Source organism: Salvelinus sp. IW2-2015, unplaced genomic scaffold (genome assembly GCF_002910315.2).
Source record: "Salvelinus sp. IW2-2015 unplaced genomic scaffold, ASM291031v2 Un_scaffold4185, whole genome shotgun sequence".
Taxonomy (NCBI): domain Eukaryota; kingdom Metazoa; phylum Chordata; class Actinopteri; order Salmoniformes; family Salmonidae; genus Salvelinus; species Salvelinus sp. IW2-2015.
Window position 1 is genome coordinate 26,225 of NW_019945456.1, and position 6,312 is coordinate 32,536.

The window sequence follows — 6,312 nt, forward strand, 5'->3', positions numbered from 1 at the left end:
ACCAGATACCCTACCTAGTGCACTACTGTAGACCAGCTTCTGACCAAAAGTAGTGCACTGTGTAGGGTATAGGGTGCCATTTGGACCCAGTCAGCTATTACAGCAGAGCTATTACAGCATGGTCCGGGTCCACAGAGGCCACAAGCTGGGCTAATTGTCCTCTAAATGTTTAATGTCAAACCTAACGATCACGCTCGTCTCGCGGTGGTGGTGCTTTGACTCTGCAGCCCTACGGATCACAATTATTATGATATAAAGGGTCTCTATAAATGAATGAATATGGCGGTATCATTCATTTTCATTCGTTTTCGTTAATCCATTCCATCGCTGGATAATGTACTCTGTATAGAACTGAGCATGGGATAATAGTTTTTGTTTGGAGGATGTTGATTACTAATGTAATGTACTTTGGTTTTGATTTTCAGATCGTTCCAAACAACTACTGGGATAAGTTTGTGAAGAGGAAGGTAGGTCTGAATTCATTGAAGTCTCTCAGTGATATACATTTAGTCTACATCAGTGACCTGTTTTTAGAAACCAGTTTACAAACATATTTAGAACACTTTAGAACCAGTTTAAACCTCGTTTACAACCAGTTTACAACATATTTAGAACTTTAGAACCAGTTTAGAACCTGTTTACAACAGTTTACAACATATTTAGAACCTGTTTAGAACCAGTTTAGAACCTGTTTACAACCAGTTTACAACATATTAGAACCTGTTTAGAACCATTTTAGAACCTGTTTACAAACCAGTTTACAACATTTAGAACCTGTTTAGAACCAGTTTACAAGATATTTTAGAACCTGTTTAGAACCAGTAGAACCAGTTTACAACATATTTAGAACCACAGAACCAGTTAGAAACCTGTAAACTATTTAAACAGTTTAGAACCTGTTTAGAACCAGTTTAGAACCTGTTTAGAACCTGTTTAGAACCAGTTTACAACATATTTAGAACCAGTTTAGAACCTGTTTTAGAACCAGTTTACAACATATTTAGAACCACTTTAGAACCAGTTTAGAACCTGTTTACAACCAGTTTACAACATATTAGAAACCTGTTTAGAACCAGTTTAGAACCTGTTTACAACCAGTTTTACAACATTATTAGAAACCTGGTTTAGGAACAGTTTAAGACCTGTTTACAACCGTTTACACATATTTAGAACCTGTTTAGAAACCAGTTTACAGATATTTAGAACCTGGTTTAGACCAGTTTAGAACCAGTTTAACAACATATTTTAGACCACAGAAACCAGTTTGAAACCTGTTTAACAACAACATATTTTTAAGAACCAGTTTAATTAGAACCTGTTTAGAACCAGTTTAGAACCTGTTTAGAACTGTTTAGAACCAGTTTACAACATTATTAGAACCAGTTTAGAACCTGTTTAGAACCAAGTTTACAAACATATTTTAGAACCACTTTTTAGAACCAGTTTAGAACCTGTTTACAACATATTTTAGAACCAGTTTAGAACCAGTTTCAACATATTTAGAACACAGAACCAGTTTAGAACCTGTTTACAAACATAGTTTAGAACCTGTTTAGAGACCTGTTTAGAACCAGTTTAGAACCAGTTTAGAAGTTGTTTAGAACTTGTTTACACATATTTAGAACCAGTTTAGAACCTGTTTAAACATATTTAGAACCAGTTTAGAACCTGTTTAGAACAGTTAGAGTGAAAGCTGTGTGGTTCCCCTGCAGGTGATGGATAAGTATGGAGAGTTCTACGGCCATGACCGCATCAGTGAGCTGCTGGGTATGGACAAGGCTGCTCTGGACTTCAGTGACGCCCACGAGAAGAAGAAACCCAAGAAGGACAGCTCGTTAGCCGCAGTGTGAGTCGGGGGTGGGGAGACAAGGAGCTGGGTAGGAGGCTCGGTGGTGATGGGGGAGGGGATGGAGGTGAAGGGAGTCTGGGGTGGGGAGACAGAGCTGGGTAGGGGACTGTGGGTGATGGGGGAGGGGATGGAGGGTGAAGGGAGTCTGGGGTGGGGAGACAAGCTGGTAGGGGCTGTGGGTGATGGGGAGGGATGGAGGGTGAAGGGAGTCTGGGGTGGGGAGACAGAGCTGGGTAGGGGACTGGTGGTGATGGGGGAGGGGATGGAGGTGTGAAGGGAGTCTGGGGGTGGGGAGACAGAGCTGGGTAGGGGCTGGTGGTGATGGGGAGGGGATGGAGGGTGAAGGGAGTCTGGGGTGGGAGACAGAGCTGGGTAGAGGCTGGTGGTGATGGGGGAGGGATGGAGGTGAAGGGAGTCTGGGTGGGGAGACAGAGCTGGTAGGGGACTGGTGGTATGGGGGAGGGGATGGAGGTGGAAGGGAGTCTGGGGGTGGGGAGACAGAGCTGGGTAGGTGGCTGGTGGTGATGGGGGAGGGATGGAGGGTGAAGGAGTCTGGGGGTGGGGGACAGAGCTGGGTAGGGGGCTGGTGGTGATGGGGGAGGGGATGGAGGGTGAAGGGAGTCTGGGGGTGGGGAGACAGAGCTGGTAGGGGGCTGGTGTGATGGGGAGGGGATGGAGGGTGAAGGGAGTCTGGGGTGGGAGACAGAGCTGGGTAGGGGACTGGTGGTGATGGGGGAGGGGATGGAGGGTGCAAGGGAGTCTGGGGTGGGAGACAGAGCTGGGTAGGGGGCTGGTGGTGATGGGGGAGGGGATGGAGGGTGAAGGGAGTCTGGGGTGGGGAGACAGAGCTGGGTAGGGGGCTGGTGGTGATGGGGGAGGGGATGGAGGGTGAAGGGAGCTCTGGGGTGGGGAGACAGAGCTGGGTAGGGGGCTGGTGGTGATGGGGAGAAATGACAGGGAGGGGGAGGGGATGGAGGGTGAAGGGAGTCTGGGGGTGGGGAGACAGAGCTGGGTAGGGGACTGGTGGTGATGGGGGAGAAATGACAGGGGAGGGGAGGGATGGAGGGTGAAGGGAGTCTGGGGGTGGGGAGACAGAGCTGGGTAGGGGCTGGTGGTGATGGAGGGGATGGAGAGGGTGAAGGGAGTCTGGGGGTGGGGAGACAGAGCTGGGTAGGGGGCTGGTGGTGATGGGGGAGGGGATGGAGGGTGAAGGGGAGTCTGGGGGTGGGGGAGACAGAGCTGGGTAGGGGACTGGTGGTGATGGGGGAGGGGATGGAGGGTGAAGGGAGTCTGGGGGTGGGGAGACAGAGCTGGGTAGGGGACTTGGTGGTGATGGGGGAGGGATGGAGGGTGAAGGGAGTCTGGGGGTGGGGAGACAAAGCTGGGTAGGAGGGCTGGTGGTGATGGGGGAGGGGATGGAGGGTGAAGGGGTCTGGGGTGGGGAGACAGAGCTGGGTAGGGGCTGGTGGTGATGGGGAGAAATGACAGGGGAGGGGAGGGGATGGAGGGTGAAGGGAGTCTGGGGGTGGGGAGGGGACAGAGCTGGGTAGGGGACTGGTGGTGATGGGGAAATGACAGGGAGGGGAGGGGATGGAGGGTGAAGGGAGTCTGGGGGTGGGGAGACAAGCTGGGTGGGGCTGGTGGTGATGTGGGGAGGGGATGGAGGGTGAAGGGAGTCTGGGGTGGGGAGACAGAGCTGGGTAGGGGATGGGTGGTATGGGGGAGGGGATGGAGGGTGAAGGGAGTCTGGGGGTGGGGAGACAGAGCTGGGTAGGCACTGGTGGTGATGGGGGAGGGGATGGAGGGTGAAGGGAGTCTGGGGGTGGGGAGACAGAGCTGGGTAGGAGGCTGGTGGTGATGGGGGAGGGGATGGAGGGTGAAGGGAGTCTGGGGGTGGGGAGACAGAGCTGGTAGGGGGCTGGTGGTGTGGGGGATGGGGGAGGGGATGGAGGGTGAAGGAGTCTGGGGTGGGGAGAAGAGCTGGGTAGGAGGCTGGTGGTGATGGGAGAAATGCAGGGAGGGAGGGGATGGAGGGTGAAGGGAGTCTGGGGGTGGGGAGACAGAGCTGGGTAGGAGGCTGGTGGTGATGGGGGGAGAAATGACAGGGGAGGGGGAGGGATGGAGGGTGAAGGGAGTCTGGGGTGGGGAGACAGAGCTGGGTAGGGGGCTGGTGGTGATGGGGGGAATGACAGGGGAGGGGATGGGTGGAGGGTGAAGGGAGTCTGGGGTGGGGAGACAGAGCTGGTAGGGGCTTGGTATGGGGAGAAATGACAGGGGAGGGGGAGGGGATGGAGGGTGAAGGGGGTCTGGGGTGGGGAGACAGAAGCTGGGTAGGGGGCTGGTGGTGGATGGGGGAGGGGAATGAGGGTGAAGGGAGTTCTGGGGTGGGGAGACAGAGCTGGGTAGGAGGCTGGTGTGATGGGGGAGAAATGACAGGGGAGGGAGGGATGGAGGGTGAAGGGAGTCTGGGGGTGGGGAGACAGAGCTGGGTAGGGGGTGGTGGTGATGGGGAGGGGATTGGAGGGTGAAGGGAGTCTGGGGGTGGGGGACAGAGCTGGGTAGGGGGCTGGTGGTGATGGGGGAGGGATGGAGGTGAAGGGAGTCTGGGGGTGGGGAGACAGAGCTGGGTAGGAGGGCTGGTGGTGATGGGGAGAATGCAGGGGAGGGGAGGGGATGGAGCGGTGAAGGGAGTCTGGGGGTGGGGAGACAGAGCTGGGTAGGGGGCTGGTGGTTGATGGGAGAAATGACAGGGGAGGGGGAGGGGATGGAGGGTGAAGGAGTCTGGGGTGGGAGACAGAGCTGGGTAGGGGCTGGTGGTGATGGGGGAGAAATGACAGGGGAGGGGGAGGGGATGGAGGGTGAAGGGAGTCTGGGGGTGGAGGCAGAAGCTGGGTAGGGGACTGGTGTGTGGAGGATGGGTGGGGAGGGGATGGAGGGTGAAGGGAGGTCTGGGGTGGGAGGACAGAGCTGGTAGGGGGCTGTGGTGATGGGAGGGGATGAGGGTGAAGGGAGTCTGGGGGGGTGGAGGACAGAGCTGGGTAGGGGCTGGTGGTGATGGGGGAGGGGTGGAGGGTGAAGGGAGTCTGGGGGTGGGAGGACAGAGCTGGGGTAGGGGACTGGTGGTGATCGGGGAGGGGTGGAGGGTGAAGGGAGTCTGGGGTGGGAGGACAGAGCTGGGTAGGGGACTGGTCGTGATGGGGGATATCCTCTCTGTAGTGCACTGTGTAGGGTATAGGGTGCCATTTGGGACCCAGTCAGCTATTACAGCAGAGCTATTACAGCATGGTCCGGGTCCACAGAGGCCACAGGCTGGGCTAATTGTCCTCTAAATGTTTAAATGTCAAACCTAACGATCACGCTCGTCTCGCGGTGGTGGTGCTTTGACTCTGCAGCCCTACAGATCACATATTAATGATATAGAGGTCTCTGTAAATGAATGAATATGGCAAACCGTTTTCGTTAAGCTATTCCATCGCTGGATTATGTACTCTGTATAGACTGAGCATGTGGATAATAGTTTTTGTTTTGGAGGATGTGGATTAGTAATGTAATGTACTTTGGTTTTGATTTTCAGATCGTTTCCAAACAACTACTGGGATAAGTTTGTGAAGAGGAAGGTAGGTCTGAATCCATATTCACTGAAGTCTCTCAGTTATGTACATTTAGCTCTACATCAGTGACCTGTTTAGAACCAGTTTAGAACCTATTTACAACATATTTAGAACCAGTTTAGAACCTATTTACAACATATTTAGAACCAGTTTAGAACCAATTTACAACATATTTAGAACCAGTTTAGAACCAATTTACAACATATTTAGAACCAGTTTAGAACCAATTTACAACATATTTAGAACTGTCAAGGTTGTGCGCTACTGGTGGAGAAGTCAGGTGCAGGAGAGCAGAGAGTTGTGAACAGGCGTACACTTTATTTAGGCAGAGGCAATAAAACAGACATACGCCACTGCGTCAAAACCTCCAGACAAAGGTAAAAAGTGCAAGGCCACGAAACAGTCACAAAAATAAGCAAATGTTTAACAATTAAACATCCCTCGTGAAATACCAGGGAATACAGGGGAAAACCCAGCCTGGCGTGTAACACGAAACACGTAACAAAACAATTTGGGGGGGGACAGAGGAATAAATACATGCAGTGTGATTGGGGAATGTAAACCAGGTGTGCAGGGAACAAGACAAAACAAATGGAACAATGGAAAAAATGGAGCGGCGATGGCTAGAAAGCCGGTGACGTCGAACGCCGCCCGAACAAGGAGAGGAGCCGACTACGGCGGAAGTCGTGACAAGAACCACATTAGAACCTGTTTAGAACCCATTTAGAACCCGTTTAGAACCTGTTTAGAACCCATTTAGAACCCGTTTAGAACATGCTTAGAACATGCTTAGAACCGGTTTAGAACCAGTTTAGAACCAGTTTAGAACCAGTTTAGAACCAGTTTAGAACC

At 52.3% G+C, this 6,312-nt stretch overlaps 1 pseudogene; it reads left to right on the forward strand.

Annotated features, from left to right (window-relative positions):
• LOC112076994 (ryanodine receptor 2-like) overlaps positions 1-6,312 on the forward strand; it is a 46,169-nt pseudogene that overhangs the window by 19,366 nt on the left and 20,491 nt on the right.